Source organism: Pogona vitticeps, chromosome 2 (assembly GCF_051106095.1).
Source record: "Pogona vitticeps strain Pit_001003342236 chromosome 2, PviZW2.1, whole genome shotgun sequence".
Lineage (NCBI taxonomy): Eukaryota > Metazoa > Chordata > Lepidosauria > Squamata > Agamidae > Pogona > Pogona vitticeps.
In genome coordinates this window covers 46,543,549-46,568,212 of record NC_135784.1, presented here as the reverse complement: position 1 = coordinate 46,568,212, position 24,664 = coordinate 46,543,549, and the positions used below count along the sequence as shown (strand labels likewise).

Here is a 24,664-nt window from a genome sequence, read left to right as displayed (position 1 = left end):
TACATGCAAGTGGAAAATACACATTCACAGATTTGAAGTGCATTTGATGTGGTCTTCAGAAGTAATATTTTTTAGGGGGAATATATGTATATTACGGATACTCAGAGTAGTTCACTTACCGCTTAGACACTTATCTAATTAATAACTGTAAGTGTGAAATATTTTTGGTTTGTGATGTTGAATAAGAAGAATTATAGCAGAAGTAACTTCACTTGGGTATGTGTTTTGAAACTCCTAATACCTGGGTCATTGTAAGTGCTTTTACCCTGCTATCAGTTTTCCTGTACTGTTTAAAAATATCTCAGCTTAGTGCCTAGAAATTGTAATTAAGTTGTAGTAATTTAAGATTATTGCAAAAGTGCAAAGGGCAGCAGACGCACTTTAGAAGTCTCATCTCAATGTTTAATACTACTCAGTCATGGGGTTAAAAGAGTTTTCTCCGTGTAAGTACTTAAAGGAACTGAATCGTAAACAAAATTTATACTATGTTCTGACAACTAATAATCTATTTAAATTGCATTAAAGTATGTATGTAAAATTTAATTAAAGGCAGAAGTAGACTGAGCACTATAAATATCTGCACAAATCTTTAAAATTGAATTCACATCATGAAATATTTACATTATTTTTTTATATTGGAGTACATTTAAGACTACTCTGTTTTCTTGAATGAAGCCATTCAGTAGATTTTCAGTTCTCAAAATGCAGTTTTTATAAAGAACTCTAACAAACACAAACATTATTCTCAGGTATATTGTTTACATTTAATAATTTATCTCAGAACAGTGATATTTACTGTTACATTTATTTTAGCCTTTGTTTTCTCGGTGTTTTAGCTCTACAGTTGCTCTCAGTTCCATTGTAAACCTTTTTAGAGTGACCACACAATGTCTGTGTGGTAGATAATGTTCAAATTTCTTAGGTGCCAAATTTCTGAAGTCTTCGTTTTTCATTTTTCAAGTCTTTGTTTTTTTCATTTGTTCTATAAGGAGCATAAACTGGAATTTCTTTTTTTGCTTCTCAGATAAAAGACATTAGGAAACTTTAAACCACGGAAGTATAACATTTATTTTCTGAAATATTATGGCTTACCATGGTTATAGCCAATAGGCCTGGTAATTGCACTGATATATTGAGAAAGTTTTCCAGTAGTGTTGACGAAGACAGAGAGCATTCTTTCTATGTACTGTATTTCTGTGTTTTGTTAGAATGGTATGCAATTCATATTCCTTTATGTAAGACTCTTTTAGCTGTTTGCCTAGAAGAATGGTAAACATGGAAGTGGTTTACAGGTGAGATGTAAGATTCTGCTATATATAGGCCATTGGTCTGTCTGTGTGGTCCGCTCTAACAGACAACACTTTCAGACAGTCACTGTGCCCTTGTTTAAATGGGAGATTCTAGAGACTGAAATTAGAATTGTACAAGTGATGCAAAAAGTTGTACCACAGAGCAGGGCACCCTTTTTTTGCTTCTTGTGAAATGTGAGCAGGCGTTCCTGTTGCCCTCTTGAGATGGCCAATAGAGGTGCTGAAGTAATGAATGGACTTCACACTTTTTAGGGTAATGCGCATTACATATTTTTTCCATAGCATTCATTAGCATTATATTAATAAATCAGCACTGTGTGATCCTCAAAGCAAAAACTACCGCAAAGAACTCAAACTTAAGGGTCATAGGTGCAGCGTCACAAGCATTAAGTCTGCTGTAAAGGAGTGATTCCAGAGTTAAGGTTGTTGTTTCTAAACCATTGGTATGTTTTCCTTAATGTAATCAAGGGAACTGACAATAGTAGTTTTGATTTTAGTTTTGGCCCAATCTACATAAAAAGTTTCTTGTGTGATAAATTGTTTATGAACCATAGTCCTTCAGATTGCAGATATGTGCATGTGTGTTGCAGCTAATCGGGGTGGTGGTTGTATGTATGAATGCTTCTTATGCATGCAAACACACAAATCTGGGATAGAAAGTTACCATGTCAGGAAGAAGGTTAAGGTTAGACCCTTTTCTAAAACACCTTTATTTCTTTGTGAAGGAATGCTTTGGGGGTGGGGAGAAGCGGCAGTCAGTCACATGATTGCTTGACTCTCCAGTAGCATCTATATAATAGTATAAAAGTTTCCCTCTGTCAGAAAAAGTGAATCTTGGTATTATTCTATATATTTGGTCAAGTCAGTTATGTGCCATCAAGTCAGAACTGACTTATAGTGACCTTAATAGGGTTTTCAAGGTAAGTGAGATATTTAAGGATTGTTTTTTTTTTCAGTTCCACTGTCAGTGAGTTTTCATAGCCAAATGTGGATTCAAGCTCTGATCTTCAGAGTCCTAGTCCATCACTGTAGTGTTTGTCACTATACCACACATTTGGCGTAACCAATTAGAAAAGCTTTCTCTGCACAATAGCAAGAACCTGTTAAAAGTAACTGTCAAAATTAGGATTTTACCACTTAGATTACTGCCTTTGAATTCAAGGGATGGGTGTGTGTGAATGGAGTCATTTTGACAAGCTGGAGTTGTAAATCTTGAATGCTTTTTTGGGGCTGGGTTTTAAACATTCAGGTGCCAGTTGGAGCCTGAAATGATACAGCTCACCAAAACATTATCATTCTACTAAGAGTTTACATTGGCGATCTCATTGAATCTGGTATGAGTACGTCAGCTTCAGTCTTAAAATTACTTGGCCTAATTCCCTAAGAGATTGGATTGACTGTTCAAATAAGAATTCATTATTTGTCAAAGTAATATTAACAGGCTACAAAATATATTGGGTGAAAAATTTAAAGTAATGTTTAGTTCCTACTCAAACTTTACTAATTTTCCAGACTTGATTTTCAACCTCCCCTTTTAACAGTGCTTCCCAATCATTATTGTCTTATTGTTGTCAGTAATTAGGTCTAACATCTTCATTTGGAGCTCTGTGGTATAACTGTCTTCCAAGTTTTCTCCCTTTTCTATATTTTACCAAAGGATATCATTTATTTAATTGGTATATTGCACACATTAACACATCAGTGAATGAAAGGAGTCAGATTTCCCAATGCCCGTTTGGAGAGCCTGTGTGATTTTATGTGACCAAACACACACCATTAGATTTAGATAGTAAGGCCAATGATGTTCATGGGTTTTAAGAGGGATGTAAATTTAAGAGAGCACAGCTGTGAGTAGAATGTCATGTCTTTATATGAAAAAGTGGCAATAAAGACAGAGTCACATCAGGGTCCCGTTAAACATCCAGAATTTTTAGTGAGACTGTTCAGGAGAGTATGTTTACCTGAGGGTGGAAAGGAAAGGTGTATGGTTATAAATTTTTGTTTTCTTTTTAGTTCTTTATAGTAATTGCTTTTTTAAAGAATAATCTTGGGATGGCAATTCCTTAACCTGCAATATGGGTCTATACATGTGCTAAAAAGATTATGGCAACATGGACCACAGTTGTTTGGGCCATGGTGAACTCAGCTCAGTTCACTTTTTCCATTTGAGCTCTACACCTGGAGATGTGATTGGTTGTGAAGAAGTGAACATAGCTAATCCAAGGATTAGTACAAAGCATTTTTGTTGCTAAAAGGAAGAATTTTTTTTTTTAAAGAAGTTGGGCTTGTAACTTCCATTATCTGTTAGGGCAAGAAGAGAAGGAAAGTCCTTGGCTTTGAACACAATTCTAACCTCGGCGTGGATACTTTAAGTAAAACCTAGCTACATACAAAAAAAGCAGTAGCAGCAGCAGCAGGAGTAAAAAGGAGCATAGTAGAAAAGAAGAAGAAGCTTCTTAAATTTTAAAAGAGAAACAACCTGTTCACAAAAGTGTGGTTTAGTTCTATAATCATTACTGAAAGAAAACCATGTTTTCCCCATGTGAAGCTTACTGTACATATACTAATTTAACAACAATTCCAATTTAAATTTTGAATGTCTCTGTGTTTTTGATCTCAGCTTTGCATACAGTATGTTTGAAATATAGTGAGTAATGTTAAACAATGGGAGCAAAAATATTTGTCTAAAGAGGTCCTCAGTAAAGGACAGTTTTTTTTGAAATAAAGGATGGAGGTTATTAAAGGGGTGAGGGGGAAGTTAGTGACTGAAAAAGTGTGGAATAAAAGGGATATTCTTGTTACTACATCTTCTATGAAACCCTGCAATTTGCAGTGTAGATGTTAAATCCCTGCTGTGTTGTTTTTGAAAGGAGATTAAGCAATCAACTGCTATTCTTTAAAAATTAACGTCATATTTATCTACTGTAAAACAACTGCAGCCTGATCTACCATATTGTTAAAGCTAATTGCTTGGTTTTAAGCAAATTTATTCCAGTAGATGACAATAAAATGACACCTGGTTCTAAGCACACTTACCTGCAAAGCACACTTGGTACCCAGTGGTATGTTTGGGATCACAGCAACAGTTACGATCCCTAAGACCCAGTAATCATCTGAAAATATTCTAAAATTATAATGTGACTCTTTTAGGGATGTGTAGGATTGCAAATCTTGTTTGGATGTTTATTATTCAAATGAGTTTATAGTCAAACCACTTTATGATTGGTCTACGTCAGTGGTTTCCAACCTTTTTTGAGTCACAACCTCATTTTATAATAGCCAAGTAACCTGTGACCCTACATTTACATAAAAATTCATTTTTAATGGAGTAAAGTCATAGAATCACAGAGTTGGAAGAGAACACAGGGGCCATCGAGTCCAACCCCCTGCCATGCAGGAAATCCCTTCTCAGGAAGCAGAAGCTTTTTTCTGGCCAAAAGGGCTTATTCTAGCTATACAGTGGTGCTCCGCTTGACGATTACCTCGTTAGACGAGGAAATCGCTTAACGAAGTTTTTGCGATTGCTTCTGCGATCGCAAAATGATGTTTTAGTAGGGAAAATTGCTTCATGACGATCACTTCCCTGCTTCGGGAACCGATTTTTCGCTTAACGACGATCAAAACAGCTGATCATTGGGCTTTCAAAACGTCCGCCCGCTGTGTAAAATGGCTCCCCGCTGTGCTTTAGGACGGATTCCTCACTTTACAGGCACCAGAAAGTGGCTGCCCTATGGAGGACCTTCGCTGGACCCTGAGGTATTTTACCCATTGGAACGCGTCGAACTGGTTTTCAGTGCATTTCAATGGGATTTTTACTTTCACTTGACAACGATTTCATTCTACAGCGATTTTGCTGGAATGGATTATCCTCGTCAAGCGAGGCACCACTGTACACTTTAATATCTGACTGAAAGATCAACAAAAAATTATCTAAGTAGGGCTACAACACATATAAGGCAACCAATGACCCTTCAGTAAAACTTGGTGATTCCCTTGAGTGGTACGACCTCCAGGTTGGGAAACATTGGTGTAAGTAATAATTTGGCCCAGTAATTGGATAGTTGCCTAATGCCTGTGATAACTAATCAATAGATTTAGGCATTCTTCAGTCTCGAGAAACTATGGTGTAGTGCTCTATATGGAGTTGGAACAGCGTCTAGTGTGGCTGAGAAGGCCAATTCAAGAGTGAGAATCCCTTCCACACTGAAGATAAATGCAATCTATACTCCGTCTAGCTCCCTGATTTTGCTGCTTTCAGGACTGCCTCTTTCCTTCAGCATGCTGTACAAGGGTCTCTTCAAATTGGGAGAGGCCATGATGCACCACCCAGGCTGAATGCTCAGATGTCAAGGTTTCCGATCTGTTGAGGTCCATTTCTAAGGCCTTCAGATCTCACTTGCAGGTATCCTTGTATCGCAGCAGTGGTCTCCCTCTGGGCTAATTTCCCTGTACTAATTCTCCATACAGGAGATCCTTTGGAATCCGACCATCATCCCTTCTCACAACATGCCCAAGCCAACGTAGACATTGCTGTTTCAGTAATGTCTACATGCTAAAAATTCCAGCTCGATCTAGGACTATATACTCTATTTGGGACTTTGTCCTGCCAGGTGATACAAAAAATGCATCAGAGACAACACATATGGAACGTGTTCAGCTTCCTCTCATGCCGGGCACAAAGTGTCCAGGACTCACTGCAGTACGGGAGTGTGCTTAGGATACAAGCTCTTGTAGACCTGGATCTTGGTGTATGCCGTCAGCTTTTCATTAAGCCATACTCTTTGTGAGTCTAGAGCAGTGGTGTTGAACTGTGGTCCTCCAGATGTTCTTGGACTTCAACTCCCAGAAGCCTTCACCACCACCTCTGCTGGCCAGGATTTCTGGGAGTTGAAGGCCAAGAACATCTGGAGGGCCACAGTTCGACACCACTGGCCTAGAGAATATGGTAGCTGCTTTGCCAGTGCGTTTATCCAGCTCGACATCTAGGGAGAGAGTGTTGGAGATCGTTGAACCAGGGTACACAAATTCATGAACAACCTCCAGTTCTTGCGTGGAGATGGTAATAGAGGGAGGTGAGTTCACACCCTAGCCCATGACTTGTGTTTTCTTCAGGCTGATTGTTGATAACTAATAAAACTTACAGTAAAGTTACAAATAACATATAGTGAGAAAATGCAGATTTTTATACATGAGGTTTTCATAAAGAATGTTGGTACAAGTTGTAGTCTGGCAAATTCTGAAATATGACATTCTATAAAAAATACTGCATCATGACTTCGTTTTCTAACCAGACTAAAGCATGATGCTGTAAACTTTGTTCTATAAATGACCATTTCAGGGGGATTATGGCCTAAATCTAATTGTTGGTGTCACTTATAATAGACCTGTTGAATCAATTGAATTTATGTTAGTGTTAACTCAAGTTCCCATTGAGGATAGGAATTTCTCTTGTTGGGACTGGCAGTTTAATTTTGGCCTATGTAAATACGTCTTCCATTTTGATCTTGCGACTTCCTATGTCAAGGTAGTTCCTACAATGACAGGCTCTGACCACTGCAGCAACATCACTTCTTGTGGGGCATTAGGTGTGCCCATGCCTGCATTGCACACCAGATAAAATAGAACTGGTTATTTAGAGGCAATATGTTGCAGTGAAATAGGTGAATCACGCTATGAACCACCTTGGACCCAGCTGTGTAGCAGCATGAGTGACTGACTTGATGGTTGCAGGTGTGTATTCATGTGGGTGTGGTTGGGTGCTGAGTCAACTCCTCTGTAGCTGCCATTGATTCGAAAGGATTTTAAAAATCCAGTCTTTGATTTTATTCCTTTCTTGTCCCATTTGAGCTTTGGAAACTGAGTCAAACTCAGTTTACTATGACAGATGAGGATTCTCTTTGATGTCTAGAATAGAACACACAAAAACCATCTTGATGTAAAAAACACCACACTAAGCCATCTTAGTTTTCTGTAGGATTTAAGTATTTTAATTTTGTAATATAAGGCTAATAAAATTAGTGACAGCTATCAGGTTTGCATTAGAGATGGGGGTATTTGTATACAAATACGAATATTCCTGTACTGGTATCATTAATAAGGGTCCAGCCCTATGGGGCTGGACGGTCCACTCACCATTTCACCTCAGACATGGATGGTGCGATTTTATTAATGGCTCCACAGCGCACAATCTGCTTGCCACTCTTTGACCTTGCAGTGACGCTTGGCCTCGTGCCAGGAGTGGCGAGCTGATCGCGCGCTGCAGAGCCATTCGTAGAATTGCGGCGTCCACAGCAGATTGGTGAGTGTACCGTCCAGCCCCATAAGGCTGGACCCTCATTAATGACACCTATACGGGGATATGCATATACGAATACCTCCATCTCTAGTTTGCATCATTCATTTAAACTTTGGCACTCTGCACATGAACCAGGGCATTATAGTCAGCGTTTAGTAAGGCTTACTACCAGGAAAAGATTAATAAGATTGTGCTTGTTTGACAGTGCAAGTTGTTACAGTTTTTCTCAGAAATAAATTCCACTGCCAAAGTCCTGTTGCACAATTACGCAAAAAGCATACCTTTAAAAAACAAATTGTAAGTTAAGAAATTTCCACAGACATTATTTTATTTATTTATTTATTTATTTATTTATTTATTTATTTATTTATTTATTTATTTATTTATTTATTTATTTATTTATTTATTTATTTATTTATTTGATTTTTACCCCGCCCCTCTAGACCATGTCTACTAGACATTATGTGTTCCGTATGAGTTGCTTGACTTGGCATACAACAGAGATTTGTGGAAATTTCTTTATATACTACAATTTGTCACTAAAACCTTTTGTATAGCTGCACAACAGAATTTGAGTCACAGCATTTTTATTATACAGTATATAGATTTTGTTATTTATTTGATACAAATATGGTCTGTTTTTTCTAGGTGTTTTTTATTTTTCTGTACATGTATTAATAAGTACATTTTTGGAGATGCTTGTGTGAAAGGTTATAATTAGAAGATATTTAAACTGCTGTCTTATCCCCATATAGGGGAACTTACTTCTGAATAGAGATGCATAGGATTGCATTTTTGCACCTTGTCTTAACTATGGAAACTAAGTCTGTTAGGTAAACCTCTTCATCAGACTATACTGTACTAGAATTTGATTTCATCCTTGTAATTATTGTTAGTGCTGTTCATAGGATTTCCAGAAATAGTAGTGCTTATGGTAGTCTTATGCATTAATGACCTACAACATGTCTTATCACTAATAGCCTTGCTAAGGTCTTGCAGACCATACACTTGTAGTTGATTAAGGTTGCAATATTATATTCATTTACCTAGGAGTAAGCCCCATTGAACTCAATGGAAACTACATCCCATTAGACATATAAAAGGTTGTCTTGTAACTGAATCTGAACAGTGAGGAAATTACCTCCCTTTGCAATGACACCATAATTGCTAAATATGTATCCTGTTTTCAGACTTAAGGAAGACAACATTTCTGAGGAAAAAAGGGATCAAAATCTCCCAAATCCCACCTTCCCAGGAGCTATGAGATCAAAATGAGGAATAGTGATGGTAGAAAAATATTTGCTGCATGAGGAAATCCAGAAGCTGTTGTATGGGAAGGGATGGCTGGTGCTCAGAGTGAGTTCACAAGGATGAATCTACCAGCATTCCATCAAAGCCGCTGGAGGATCTCATTCACTCTACCCATGAGCAAATCCTTCAAGCTACACAGCTCTGACCCATTGACAAATTCTGAACCATTTGTATCATGCACAGAAAGATTTTTTACAAGATTTCCTACATGTGAGGCCAAGAACTGCCGACATGGCTTGTCCTTTTCCTCCCCCTCCTCTGGCTGGCAAACTTTTTAGAAGAGAGAAAGTCTGCCTATAACCTTTGCTTCTCATACACTCATCTGTTCAGTAGGAAGATGAAATGAAGTAGGGTTAAGAGCCAGTGAAAGCTGCGACAACCATCAATGCTGTTCCTGAGCTCTATCTTCAACCGATAAGGTAATGTAAGTGGGGATATGTTTACATCAGAAATAAGTTTAAATTCCAGCTTAAGGCATAAGTTTAAGTTTAAACTTATTTCTTCCATTTAATACATAGTGTAAGCTTAAATAAAATTTTGGAGCATCTTTCTGTTACCTAAGAAGCTAACACGGTTGGCTAACTCCATTTCATTTGTAATGGTTACAGCTGATCTTTGGAATGAAATGACGGAAATTATTAATACATAGGTTTTTATTCAGTAAGATATTTACAGAAATTTAAAAAAAAACTTTGTAAATCAGTGTTTTAAAAGCACGCTTAGTGCCGACAAATCCCATTTAAACTTGTACAGTAGTAATGTGGTAAACGTATTTAGCTTCAGATTGTTAATTGCTAAAGATCACAATATTGAATTTTATACTGCTACAACTAAAAGTGAAATTTGGTACAGGATATAATCTGTTGTAAACTTGTTGCTAGTATTAAATTTGAAGTATCAAAATTTGTTATGTTCATGCTACATAGATTTCTTGGGTGGAAACTAAATTAGGACATTTCTACTGATAGAACTGCATAACATCTGTGACAATACGATAAAATCAATACTCTTTCAAAACTGGTAACTTACAGCTCTTTCTATTTAAACAAGTTCCTTATGAGTGTCACTGATTCAAAATGGAAGTGTTTCATAGTGTGTTTTTGGAGTGATAATGGTTTAAAGCAGGGGTCTCAAACTCAATTTACCTGGGGGCCGCTGGAGGCAGAGTCTGGGTGAGGTTGGGCTGCAGATTTTCTGCCAAGCGGAGCAAGAGCCTGAGGAAGCCAGCCAGGAGTTTCGTTAGCCCGGCTGGGGCTCCAAGGAGGAGGAGGAGGAAGAGGGGCATGTGAGCCTTCATCTTCGGTCATGGTCTCCTCCGGCTCCTTCTTCACTACCACCAGCAGCAGCAGCAGCAGGACAAAGAAGCGGAGAAGGGAGGGAGCACCGGCGACCGCCTAGCCGGGGGGGGGGGGGAAGGAAGGAAGGCACAACATAATTTTTTAAAAAAAACCCTAACAGAATATCTTTGTCAAAGGAGAAAAGTCTCCATCGGTACCTGCGAAATTAAACAGAATGGGGCGAAATTAAACAGAAAGGGGCGCCCCCACAGGTGCACACAGGCGCACACACACAAACACACAAACACACACACAACCTTCTTCTGAAGGCCCCCCAGAAAAGGTGCACTCAGCAGCAGCAGCTATCCCCACCATGACAGAGGAGCAGACTTTGCGAGGCGAGCCCAGGCAGCCTCCAGAGCCGAGGTGGCTGAAGCAGGACGAAGAGGAGGAGGAGGAAGCACCGCTGGGTGCTGAGGCGGCTGCTCGCCAGGCTGGTGCTTGAGGTACTGAGAGAGAAAGAGAGCCAGAGAGCCGCTTCCCTGAAAGAGGTGGCAGCGGCAGCTGCTGTTGGCGACGCTGTTGGAGGCGATCTTCGAGGACAGGCTGGGAGTGAGCTCCGCTCTCAGGCATCGCTCGGCAGCAGCTCGGGGAAAAGGGCTGGCAGCGCACCTCGCTTGCCGGCTCTCCCCCAATACAGCACCTCTTGCATCCTCCATCCAGAACTGCAGCCTGCCAGTCGGCAGACAGGCGGGCGGGCTGGCAGGCTGCCATTCTGGATGGAGGGCGTAAGAGGCGCAGTCTTGGGAGAGAGCCGGCAAGCGAGGGAAGGCTTTTTTGACTCTTGACAGCAGAGGACATGTAGGCACTTTGGGGGGGGGCAGGCAAGGCGGGGGCCGCAAACTATCATCCGGCGGGCCGCAAATGGCCCCCGGGCCGCATGTTTGAGACCCCTGGTTTAAAGCTTGTGGTTCTTCCTTAGATCAGGAGTTTTACTTGCTGTTTTGAATATGTGTTGGAAACTCAGAAGTCCAAAAGATAAACATTTGCCATTAAGAAACCTTTTTTGCTGTGCAGAGAAACTAATAAATGACATGGGATGGAACATAGTTTGTGCAGATCTTACTCTTCTCTTTGTATATGTAGAGGGGGCCAGTGATATGTGTAGCAAATTTTTGTTGTTTAAAATGCTAATTTCTTAAAAGTCTTTCAAATGAAGGTTAAGACTTTGATGAGAACTGGAGAAAAAAGTTTTTTTGTTTTTTTTTTCCTGATGGTAAAGTCATTATGATAGTTTACAAAAGTATAATACATTTCATACAACTGGAGTGTGTTGGTTTAATTAGTTAGTTTAATTAGAATTACACTTCAAACATATTTCTAGGATCAAAACCATATGTTGATAACATACAGGTTGAGTGCATTACAATATATCTTTATAGGAAAGCCTCCTTGCCTGATTAAATGGGTGGTTGAGTTTGCTAAGTGCTCCATATTTGCTTGTGAATTCCCTGTTCAAAGAAGGGAAAGTTGTTACCTGTGGGCATAATCTATTGGGTAAGTCTTACTTGCAAGCTCCATTGAAATGTGTAGTGAAATTTACTTAGATTTGTGTAGAATTTACAGTGGCTTATATTGATGGATTTTTAGGGATGCTCTTCGATACCCCATTCAGTCTGAGGTGGAAATGTAGAGTAGTTAATATAAACTAAATGGAGGAGAAAAAGGTAGATGTAAGTTTCAGGCGCAGTTACCAAAGTTGCTGCATAAGCTGAAGTTTATGCTCTGTGATAATGCTAATGACCAACAGAATCAATGATGCATGACCAGAGGAAATCAGTGGTATAATGGCAGAAACTTATCAGGCTTTTTGTCATTAAATATTAGTGATAAATAATGCACTTCATTTTGTGTAGATAGAACATATTTAATTCTGATTGTACAGATCTTCAATTTAATAAGGGTCATGGTTGAATAAAATGCTAATGTTTGGTAAGCTAGAAAAAATAAAAATGCATTTGTTCCAGCATTATCCTTAGTGTCTAGAAATGTTTGCGTTGACCAGCTGTTGAATTCTTGTAAGTTTGCTTTCTCCTTTTGCTCTAGGAGCATGACACAGCTATATAATCAAAGCTAAGTAGCAGCCACAAATAGTTTTTGAATAATTTCTCTATCTAGTATTCAGCCCTAAATGTGTGACATTGTATGTAAAGCACGCATGAGCAATGTGTGGCCAGCAGGCTGCCTATAGCCTCCTTCGTGGGTATTTTCATAATCCCAAAGGCAACCCAGGTCTCTCCCCATTAAAAAGTTAGAAGAAAGGGGTTCTAAAAAAGTCTGTCTTTCTACTCCAGGAGCAGAAGACTTTTCATCAGAGGTCTTAGGATGACCACCTGAAAGATGGTAAATAAATGAATGAATGAAACGTAAAAACAAGACAATGGGGAAAAACTTAATGATTTTTACAAATGGCTAAAACGGCCATTTCTGAGCCTGTTGTGTTCCACAAGCAGGTTCTGGAGCAAACTATTTGGCCATCAAGTCCCATTTGTTTTTCTATCCTTGATGGAAAGGATGTTGTAAGGCTCTATACAACCTATACAGATGTAGACTGACATCTGCTTTCAGGATGAATTCTTAATTTTGCTTTAAACATTGTGGTGAAGAGGTATTCATATTCTTGTGAACAGTACAACTGTGATATGATTACAGATGAATATTGTTATTTTTTCTGTTTATACATACCATTTATTAATTGCCCAATTAAAAAAGTTATTATATATTTGCAAGTACCATTGTATGTAACCTTTGTTAGTTGACCAGTGCAAACAACCTTCTGGTTAATAGTTTCGCACTTTAAACTATCACAGTTCTAAAAATCTACTAAATAAATAGAATTCATTTAGACATTTTTAAAAAATCTGATTAAATAAAATAAATACTACATTGAATGAAATTGCATCATCCACCTGCTAATTTTGTATTGCTTTGATATTGGAGCAACTTATGAATGATTCAGAAGACTTGCTTCCAGACTGTGTAAGCAACCCAAGTGTAGTCACCTTGAAGAAAAAAAATGGTTTTGTGCATCCATTGTAACTGTTTTCTCTAATATTTATTACTGTTCTTACAAAAAGTTTAGGGAAGTGACCGTGAAAGATATTTTTCATGTGCAAATAACCAATGATAATTTAAGAAGATTTACAATGTGTTTATCAAACCTATATCTCAGTATTTGTTTGTTATTAAAAGAACCAGTGTAGGATGTTGTTCACCTATTTCCATCTCAGCAGAATAGATAGATAGATAGATAGATAGATAGATAGATAGATAGATAGATAGATAGATAGATAGATAGATAGATAGATAGATAGATAGATAGATAGATAGATAGATAGATAGATCTTAGCAGAAGTTATCTGTAGAACAGGTTCTACATTGCTGATTTTCCTTTCTCATGGAAGATTGCTAGGAGAAAATTTCTTGCTTTTCATGGAGGTGGAAGCAGAAGCTTAATCATTGTAAGTTATTAACTTTGAGGTTGGAAAGTATTAGATGTTTATAAGAAAGATTAAATTTAGGAAGTGATTTAAAATACCTTAATTTATGTTTTATATACAGTGGTGCCTCGCAAGACGATTTTAATTCGTTCCACAGAAATCGCTGTCTTGAGAAAACATTGTCTTGTGAAACCCAGTTCCCCATTGGAATGCATTGAAATCTATTTAATGCGTTCCAATTGGGGGAAAAATCACTGGCTTGCGAAAATTGACCATAGAAGACAGCATCTTGCAAAACACAGTTCCCCATAGCATATTGGGGAAAATCAATCCCCTCACCTGCACTGCCTTTGGAAATGCAGTGGGTCTCAGATGGCCATCCCCCTCTTTCTCTCTCTAGGAAAGAAAGAGGGTGAAAGGAATTAAAGCAGACCCCTGGCTCCTGATAATGGTGACTCCTTTTGCCCTGATCTTTTACCACAGGGGAGAAAAAGAGGAATAATGCTATATAAGACATCACCAGGACTTGCTGCCTTTGCAATAGATCCTGATGAGGAGGGGAAAAAATGAAAAGGAGGCTAGAAAAACCATGGAAATCATAAGTGCAATCCCCCATTAACACAAATTATGCAGTTGAGTTCCCCACATTTGGGGAAATCACAGGGATCAGCAGCACACCTCTAGTGCACAGGTATTAGCATATGCTAATACCTGTGCACTAGAGGATTATGTTCCATCTAGCTAATGCTAGGTGTTCCTCCCACAATTAGCATAAGGTATTAGCATATGCTAATGTGCATTAGTGGATTGTGGGAGGAACACCTAGCCCCTGATGGGGGTCTCACAGGGCACCCCAAAACACTGAGGAGCTCTCTTGGCCTCTGGCAGGACTGGGGCTGTGCAGCCCTATACTGAGTGGGAGGTGCAGCCAGGGGGTCACCATGCCTTGGGGGGGGGGGGTCAGGGGACAGAAGGGGGTAGGAGGTGCAAGGGTCATTCCAACTCATAACTTGCAGGGGAAATGCCATGTCATAAAAGTGGTTTTTCCAGGGGGAGGCTCATCCATTGCACTTTGGGTGTGCTGCTGCTCCCTGTGATTTCCCAAAATGTAGGGAACTCAACTGCATAATTTGTGTTAATGGGGGATTATGTTTGTGATTTTCCTGGTGTTTTTACAATCTCTTTGTCCTTTGGTTCCTGGCTGTTTTCACCATCCTCTACTATTTAAATTTGCAATCATAGCCCCACTGGTGATGCTTTGCAAGATGGTTGTTTCTCCCATTGAAACACATTACACTGGGGTCTTGACTTGAGAACTTAATCCGTATTGGAAGGCGGTTCTCAAGTCAAAAAGTCTGTAAGTCAAGTCTCCATTGACCTACAGTGCATTGAAAACCGATTAATCCCGTAACAGGCCTTTTTTGTTCCATTTTGATTTTTTCTGGTCTGTAAGTCAAATCTCAGTCTGCAAGTCAAACCTAAATTTTGCGGCCAGAGAAGTCTGTAACTCAAAAAGTCTGTAAGTCAAGCCGTCTGTAAGTCAAGGGTCCACTGTAATTACATAAGACCTACTTTTTTATTCCAAAAAAGTGGGGGAGAAAGTGTATGTTGCTGTTTTTCTAGGAGGCAGACCCTAGAAAGCCAATAGCATATACTTTCTCCCCCACTTTTTTGGGATAAAAAAGTAGGTTTTATGTAATTAATGTGTTCCAATCGGGGGGAAACTGTCTTGTGAAATGGTAAAAAAAAGTCTTGCAAGGCAAGAACCCAAACATTGTCCAGCGAAAATCGCCCAAAATTGCCAATAGGAACAATTGTTTTGCGAAGTGCAACATCACTCAAAAAAGTCATCGTCTAGCAAATTCCTTGTTTTGTGAGGTAATCGTCTAGCGAGGCACCACTGTATTTACCTATGCAATATATCACATCATGGCTGAATCGAGGTTTGAAACCAGGTCTCCCTGGGCCTTGCCCAATATTCCAACCACTGTTGCCAGTGTTCGTGGCTAGCCATCTTTGCTTTGTGATGTAATCTAATAACAGAATAGGAGGCAACATGGGAATCTTGTAATGGTCTGTATGATTCTTTTCTTCTGGTTTAATTGCAGGATCCTATACTGTAGAAATAATAAGTTTTTTTTCCTTGTTGGTGTGTGTGTTGTGTGTTACACTATTCTTAGCCTTCATGATGGTTTATAGATATGTGTATGCATGTTGGGCATCAAGGATAAATGGGTTATGCTGTATCTAGGGTATATATATGAACTGACTGGATAGCTCAGGTATCTGGGTACTGAATCAGATGCTGAGAGTTTGATTTTCCACTGTGTCTCTCAAGAAAAGAGCCAAACTGTGTAACCTTGGGGAAGCCATGCATCCTCTTCTTTGAAAAACATGGCTGTTTCTCTCCTTCATTATGTGTCAAATGAGATTCTGTGCTACAAAAAATTCTGCTACACAGTGTGAACAGGTTTAACTTGCCATTTTTTGCACAGGTGAACTTTTTTAAAAGCAGAAAACTCATTCTCATAGTGACAAGGTATATCTGACACAAAGAGGCCTAGAAATGGAAAATTGGATTTTTATGCACAAGGACTGTGCAAAGGAAGGAGCCATTGGGTCCAGTTGTAAACACTGTAGCAAAGTGAATCTCTGTTATCTGGGGTTACAGCATGTACTTACTGAGGCCAAGGAGATAAAATCTGTTTCTACTTACAGACGTTTACTACTGAGAATACGGAGGGGCGATGCATATTATCAGCTGAGAAGGTGGCAATTGTGCCTGTACATATAATAAGCAACGAAGCATTACTGAATTGCTTAGTTGTATGAAGTGGTTATTATTGATCTGTCTCCATAATCACGTAAGTCCCAGACTGCCTTCTTCCTCTTCCCCCTTAGGGAGTAAGATGTCTGCATGTGTTTATAACAGCTTCACACGATGAAGCAGAGCTGTGGTTTATACTTCCTCCCCATTCCAAGAAACGGCTGCCACACTACAATGTTCATATTAATCAGCTGTGGTAAGAAACTTGGAATGCTTTAGATCTTCCTACTTCTATTCCATATCTTGTATTGTCAAGGGCAGTGAAGTGGGGATTAGCTAAATGGAAATTCTCATAATTTCGAGAACACTGAAATTTGCATAGCAGATATTAAAGAATATGCAGAATTTAGAAGTTCTGGACTCTTGAAAGTTCTGCATGTCTTTTGAGCTTGTTGTTTGTTCTCCTGACATCATCATCCTTGTGCTAGTCTATTCTTATCCAAATATCTATCTAATGTCTCAGGCACAGCTTGTGTGAGAAGTGAAGAAAACAAGGTTTTCTTGGACTGTGCCACTTTAGACCACTAACGAGTATTACATTTATGGCTGCTTCATGCTATTAGAAAGAAATTCTCTTCACACAGAGTAACACATTTTAAGAAACCCAAATGTGACTTCAGCTTGTCATCACATTTGTTTTATATATGTAGAGATTTTTTTCTTTTTGTGAAGATACTGTATAACATGAAGAGGTACACTTCTGTTTTAAAAGAGTGGGATGCTGTGTGTATATAAACTGTTCTTTTAAGAATAAAATAATCAGAAATGAAACCTTGTTTCCCCGAAAATAAGACCTAACCTGAAAATAAGCACTAGAATGATTTTTCAGGATGCTTGAAATATAAGCCCTACCCAAAAATAAGCCCTAGTTAAGTGAAACCCTGCCCTCCACCATTGTGCAGCATTGTGCAGCAACCAGAAGATGATATGACTGTAAAATAAAACATCCCCTGAAAATAAGCCCTACTGCGTTTTTTGTTAATATAAGACCCTGTCTTGTTTTTGGAGAAACACAGTACCTACCTGGGCCAGGGCTCAGATCTTGTAATAACATAATCCTGAAAACTCTGTGGGACTTTTTGTTTTTATTTTTTTTGCAGCAAATGATGGAGAACATGTTAGTTATCTGAAATTTTGATTTATAGGGAGGAGATAAACTACCCCTCATGGTAGCAGAACCTGGGATGCTCCAATGGAGTAAAATTATGGGCAATTCTAGATATCACAGCGTAGCAATTTAAGGCTGTCGCAAATACTGGTCGTGATACTGTTCTGTCAAACAAAAACAGTGTGCCTCTGGAGATCAGTTGTTGGAGAACAAGAGCAGGAGAGGGTAATTTCTTTTGTTGGATACATTGTGGCCCCTATAGAGAGCAGAAAGCAGTTCTAGATAGGCAGTACTCAGGCACAATCTATTTAAAATGCTCTTACAAAGGAAATTTTAGGGCAATTGCTAGCACAACTAAATGTGGCTATGAAATATGCTTGCAAAATTAAAGTCTGACTCTGTCACTGAGGTTTGAGATTTCCTGCCTTCTTGCCTGCAGTGTGAGAACAAAACAAAGAGTATTTTTTCTTGCTGAGGTTTCTGCAGTTTGCACAAAATGGTTTTGTGCTAAGTTAATATATTTTATCTTTGTGAAGTAAAACATGTGCGCATGCAGAGAGAGAGAGAGCAAGAAAGAGAGTGAGAGCGTAAGCACAGTAGTAATGGCTGATTGGTCAAAAAGATGCAAACAATCCATCTCCTGTTTCTGGTTGTTCACAATCCATGCAGCAAGGCAGCACATATCGTGTTTGCATAATTGTAAAGTTTGCACAAATTGTGCAAGAATTCTCAAAAATGCAAGAATTCCTGATGATGATATAAAATATCATTATCTTAGAAGGAGTGAAGAAAAAAATGTGTTTTCTTGTATCTGACTGGTGAGAATTTGTATGTGTAGGTTGCACAATTCAAAGCTACTGCTGCAAATTATCAGTAATAGGTCCTAAAATAGCACCTTTAGCGGTATTTGAGAGTTAACAATGAAACTGGACAACAAAAGTTGATTACAAATTTAGTAACAGCAGCTAAATTAATAATAGCAAAGAATTGGAAAGTTAAGTGCAATTTCCAATTAAATGATTGATATAAAGAAGCGTGGGATATAACTATTAATGATAAATTGACATGTAATAGCAAAGTAGGAACTGTCAAATAAGACTAGATTTAAAGATATATGGGGAGAATTTATTAATCTTGTATTAACAAACAGGAAGGTTTTATCTTCTCAAGAGTTAGTGTATTTTTGGAAGGGGAAAGCCCCGAGTAGACTTTGTCTAGAGGGGCGGGGTATAAGTCTAAATAAAGTAAAGTAAAAATAAAGAATGGGACTCAATAAAAGGAAAGAAACAGAATACAGTGGTGCCTTGACTTACAAACTTCATCCATCCCAGAAGATGTTCGTAAGTCAAAACGTTCGTAAGTCAAGTTAGCATTTCCCATAGGAATGCATTGAAACCCGATTAATCCGTTCCGGCTGTTTTTTGTTCTTATGTCAAGGCACCGTTTGTAAGTCAAAGTATTAGTTCCCATAGGAACTAATAGGAACTATTAGTTCCTATGGGAACTAATAGGAACTACTCCCATAGGAACTAATGCAAAACCGTTTAAGCCGTCCTCTACCACTAGGGGGAGAATTTTTCTTTTAATTTAAGATGAACTTAGGTTAAAAAAATGGCACGAAAGGAGGGAGGGAGGGAACAATGGGGAAAAGAGGAAAGAAAGAAATCATTTTAGAGGCCAACAGCCAGACAGACCTTTGCAAACAATTTTCTGATTTTAAAACCAACAGCCAGCACAGAAACATAATCTCCACCTAGCCCAACCTCAAGCTGCAAAATCCCTGTACAGTAAATACAGTGTACTCACCCAGAACAGACAGTCTCTCTGTTTTAAAAAAGAAAGTCAAAAATAAAAAAGCAAAAAAACACAACACAACAAAACAAAAACTACAGTCCATACAGTACAGTACCAGGCAGTAGGCAGTCTGAAGTCTCTCTCCGTATCCACATTCTCTAACCGCTGGGGCGAGCAGACAAGCAGCCTCTTCGCTGGCCCACGGTTAACTAAAAGTTCAAATTTCTCGCCTTCCCCGCGGTTTTTTTCATTTGTAAGTCAAAGCTCTGTTCGCAAGTCAGAGCAAAATTTTGCGAACCGATCTGTTCGTAACTCAAAATGTTTGTAGGTTGGGACGTTCGTAAGTTAAGGTACCACTGTATCTTTATTGGTCCTGGTGTGTCATGGGGAGCACACTGAGTGTTTTTGTTTTGTTTTGTAAAACTAATAAAATAAAAAAAGAAAAAATAGATTTGTATGTGTGTGTTGCATAGTTCAAAGCTACTGTTGCAAGTTATCAGCGAAAAGGAAAAAAAGGAGACATTTTCATATGAGAAATGTCTGGTCCAGCATGGTTATTTTAATTTTTGTTGGAATCTATACTATATTGTTCTAGTGCGCATGCAGAAGTGTCAGATTACCTTTGGTTTAAATCAACTTGATTTAATCATGTAAATCTCCCCTTACCAAGTGTTTTCTATATATGTTTTTTAAGATTGCCTTGCCCAGATTGATTCTACCTCCAATAATCTTCTACTCACTGACAGCAATGTCAAAAAGTGTGTATTTTCAGAAAGAGAGAAATTGAGAGAGAGAGAGAGAGAGAGAGAGAGAGAGAGAGAGAGAGAGAGAGAGAGGCTTTGACTGGGTCTACACAAAGTTTCAGAGGGACAACAGCTAATATTGCCACTTGAAAGGACTACTGTTGAAAGCAATCCTGGATATTTTGATGGCTCTGTTTTCTTTCTTTTTTTAAACATTTGTAGCCCACCTATTGTAGGATCTCAAGGTGAATTACAAAACAGTTTTGGAATGGTGTATAAAACAGTTTTAAAACAGAATTTATTTAAAACAATTGAAAATCAAACAACCCAAAATTAAAACACTCAAACATTAAAAACATTTAAAAAAAACCTGTTAGCTCTTCTCGTCGTCTTTTAGTCGTTTAGTCGTGTCCGACTCTTCGTTAGCTCTTCTAGTATTATACTATTTTCATATAAAAATATATATATAAAAGTAACTTCAGCCATACTTGGAAAATAGGGCTGATCAGGTCTCTTATTTCTCATCTTATATTGATTTTAACAAGTAATTGTCTCTGGAGACACAAGCATGTTCTGAGTACTGTGTGTTTCTCAGTATGTATGTGTAACACATCATATGGAAAGTTGTATTAGATTCGGATGGTGAAGTAAAAATTAATGAAAGAAACATTAATAATTTAAGATAAAAACACACGCCACGTTACTGAAAGCAAGAATGATTTGAAAGTAATATTAAAGATGTTTGAAGAAGAAAGTGTAAAAGCAGGATTATAGTTGAAAAGCATGGATAAAATGGAATAAATAATATCACATTAATGCTGATTAAAAAGAAATTAAAATAGTTAAGGATTTTCAATACTTTCATTCAGTCGTCAATCTAAATAGACATTGCTAGATGACAAATTTTATTTTGTTGCCTCCCCATAGCAATTGCAGGCTGTCTTTTTCCTCTCTTTCTTCCACTCCTCTCAGTAGAACCTCCTACAGTAGGCGCAGGCAGCATTCCTGCAGCCTTCCTCAATTATCTATTATTGTACTCATCTTTCATACTGCCTGCAGAGTCTGCCCAAAGAAGAAGAGTATCTGATTCTGCTACTGCAAAATACAGACCCTTCTGATAAAAATCATACATACAAAATAACACAAAGTTTAGTAGACATCCTTCAGTCTTGAAAGACTATGGTAATGTGCTCTGAATAGAGGTCTTGCAAAAGCATCTAGTGTGGCTGAGAAGGCCAATTCGAGAGTGACAATCCCTCCCACACTGAAGACAAATACAATCTGTCTCCTGTCCTCCACCTCCCCGATTTTGCTGATTTTGTTACTCTTTGCTTCGGCCTGCTGGACAAGTGTCTCTTCAAAATGGGAGAGGCCATGCTGCACTGCCTGCTTCCAGGCTGAGCGCTCAGATGTCAAGGTTTCCGATCTGTTGAGGTCCATTCCTAAGGCCTTCAGATCCGGCTTGCAGATATCCTTGTATCGCAGCTGTGGTCTCCCTCTGGGGCACTTTCCCTACACTGATTCTCCGTACAGGAGATCTTTTGGAATCCGACCATCAGCCATTCTCACAACATGCCCAAGCCAACGTAGACGTTGCTGTTTATGTAATGTATACATGCTAAAAATTCCAGCTCATTCTAGGACTACTCTGTTTGGGACTTTGTCCTGCCAGGTGATACCAAAAATGCATCAGAGACAATGCATATGGAACGTATTCAGTTTCCTCTCCTGCCGTGCACAAAGGGTCCAGGACTCACTGCAGTACAGGAGTGTACTCAGGAGAGAGGCTGTGTAGACGTGGATCTTGGTTTATGCCGTCAGTTTCTTATTAAGCCATACTCTCTTTGTGAGTCTGGAGAACATGGTAGCTGCTTTGGCGATGCGTTTATCCAGCTCGATATCTAGAGAGAGGGTGTCGGAGATCGTTGAAGGTACACCAAATCATGAACAATCTCCAATTCTTGTGTTGAGATGGTAGTAGAGGGAGGTGAGTCCACACCCTGGCCCATGACTAGTGTTTTCTTCAGTCTGTTAGTCCAAAATCTTGGCAGGCCTTACTAAAACAATTCATAAGTTGTTGGAGCTGTTCAGCAGAATGGGCAACAACTGCTGCATCATTGACGAAGAGGAAGTCCCACATGCATTTCAGCTGGACTTTGTTCTTCACTCTCAATCTAGAGAGATTAAAGAGCTTTCCATCTGATCTAATCCGGAGATGGACACCTTCTGTTGTAGTTCCATATGCGTGCTTCAGCATGACAGCAAAACAAACAAACAAACAAACAAACAAACAAAACCCAAACAGAGTTGGCACGAGGACACAGCCCTGTTTCACTCCGCTTCGGATGTCAAAGGGATCTGATATTGAGCCATCAAAACCTTATAGTGCCCTTCATTTCCTCATGAAATGACCTGATGATTAAGGAGTCGAGGTAGACATCCAATCTTGGGAAGTACTGTATTTTAAAAGGCCCACCCTGCTAACCAAATCAAAGGCCTTTGTGAGATCAATGAAGGCCACAAAGAGTGGCTGTTGTTGTTCCCTGCATTTCTCCTGCAACTGTCTGAGGGAAAATACTATGTCAATGGTGGATCTATTAGCTCAAAATCCACATTGTGATTCTGGATAGACTCTTTCTGCAAGCACCTGGAGTCTCCTCAGCATAACATGGGCAAGTAGCTTCCCTACAACGCTAAGAAGAGAGATACCACGGTAGTTATTGCAGTTGCCACTGTCGCCTTTATTCTTGTACAAACTAATGATATTTGTATTCTTCATGTCCTGTGGTACTTCACCTTCCCCTCCAGCAAAGACAAAGGATTTCAAAAGAAACACAAAGTTTATTAACTGAATATATCTGTTTATTAAAAAATGAAATCTTTCCTCCCTGCCTGATGTACCCCAAAGAAGCTTAAACCTAATATAATAGTTACCTGTTGGTTCATAACAAATTAATCTATGAATTTGCTATTCCATCATCTTATTCCTAACTGTATTAAGTAAACAATGTATAGTGAGATGTAGAGAATGTAAACGTATATTGAGGGTTCAGAAAAGGACACAAAGAAAATTGCTTTAGTGCAGGCTTGCACCAGAACATATCCTTATAACAAATGCTCAGGGGATTTATAAGTAGCTCTGCCCACCTTTCAATTAAAAGCAACCAAGATTTAAAAGAAGCCTTCTGGTGTCTGTGCCTGTTTCTAGATAGTAATGGTGCAGACAGACATAATTTACAGGTTTGCTATCAGCCCATCCACTGTCCTTTGGGAGACACATGGCAACCCGAAATAGGAAACACTGAGTCCTCTGCCCCCTCTACTCTTGGTGCCAGGATGTATTTCAGTTGCATTTCTCAAGAAACCACTGCAGGATGCCTAAGAAATGTGTTTCACTTTTTCTTCTTCCTCTAGCAAGCAGAAACCTAGCCATTCACTTTCTAATTTATAGCAGTAAATAGGACTTGGAATATCAGGAATTAATCCAGATAATTAAATCTAGCAAATTTGGTTTCGGATATTCAGAAATATCTGAATATGGCAATATTTGGTGGATTCTGAATATTTCTGAATCTGAATGCTTCCTCACCCAGGTTGCCCACCTGGGGCCCAACTTAAGCAGTCTTATGGGCCTTCCATGGGCGGTGGGGCAGGACCATGCGGCCCACTGGGGGTGTCATAGGAGACCCCTCCAACATGATTTCTTGGATGTAGCTAGGTGGTGGAATATTGGCAGGTGACAGTTGCTTTCAAAAGCTGGGAACACAGATATATTTACTTTTCTCTATAGCCCATTATTCAAAGCACTTCAGATCAATCTATCTTTGCTTAACATTTGATGTGTTTTGCATGTTTATGGTGACATTGCAACCATGCTTTTTAAACTTTTCGTTTAATATGTCAGCACATGACAAGTTTTAGTGATAAATTCTAGCACATTTTGCTTTTAATGTGCATCAAACAGAATGGAAGAAATAGACTATTGTTACTGTATAGTAAATTGTATTCTGCTGCTAAAGCCAGCATGGTAGAGAAGTGTCCTGAGGAAAATTTAGTGGTTACATCTTAGTATATCAGCCTGGGTTGAAAGGCAGATTGGTTTTCAACTGATTTCAGGGGGAAAATTGAGCACAGAATACTTCCTGAATGTGCAGCAGCTCCAAACTCCAGAGTCTGCACAGAAACGCTATGCAATTTGCATAATTTCTTTAAAAGAAACCTGATGTGTTTTTCCGTTTAGAAGAAAAGCCTTTTGAATAGAATCTTAATTGTTCCATTTGTTCAAGGTTCCCCCTTTTATTTAATCCATTTTGAGAGCTCATTTCAAGAGCTTCAAGACAAAAGGAGAAAAACAGTTAAACAAGATATAGACCTTCTGTAGCCTCAAATTGCACCCAGAGTAAATGGATGTCCAACCCCATCCTGCTTTCTCTCCACCTCCAAGTAATTACGACTTCAGCATAAAGAGCCAAATCGTCTAGTTTCCAACTGGGTTGACT

The 24,664-nt window shown here is 38.9% G+C and overlaps 1 protein-coding gene and 1 non-coding gene across 12 annotated transcripts in view; both read left to right on the top strand.

The window, feature by feature from the left end:
• Positions 1-24,664, top strand: part of FOXP1 (forkhead box P1) — a 689,964-nt gene that overhangs the window by 5,737 nt on the left and 659,563 nt on the right. The window lies entirely within an intron of this gene.
• Positions 14,695-14,860, top strand: LOC140705088 (U1 spliceosomal RNA). Its single transcript, XR_012084631.2, has one exon. It is a non-coding gene; the product is annotated as a U1 spliceosomal RNA (small nuclear RNA).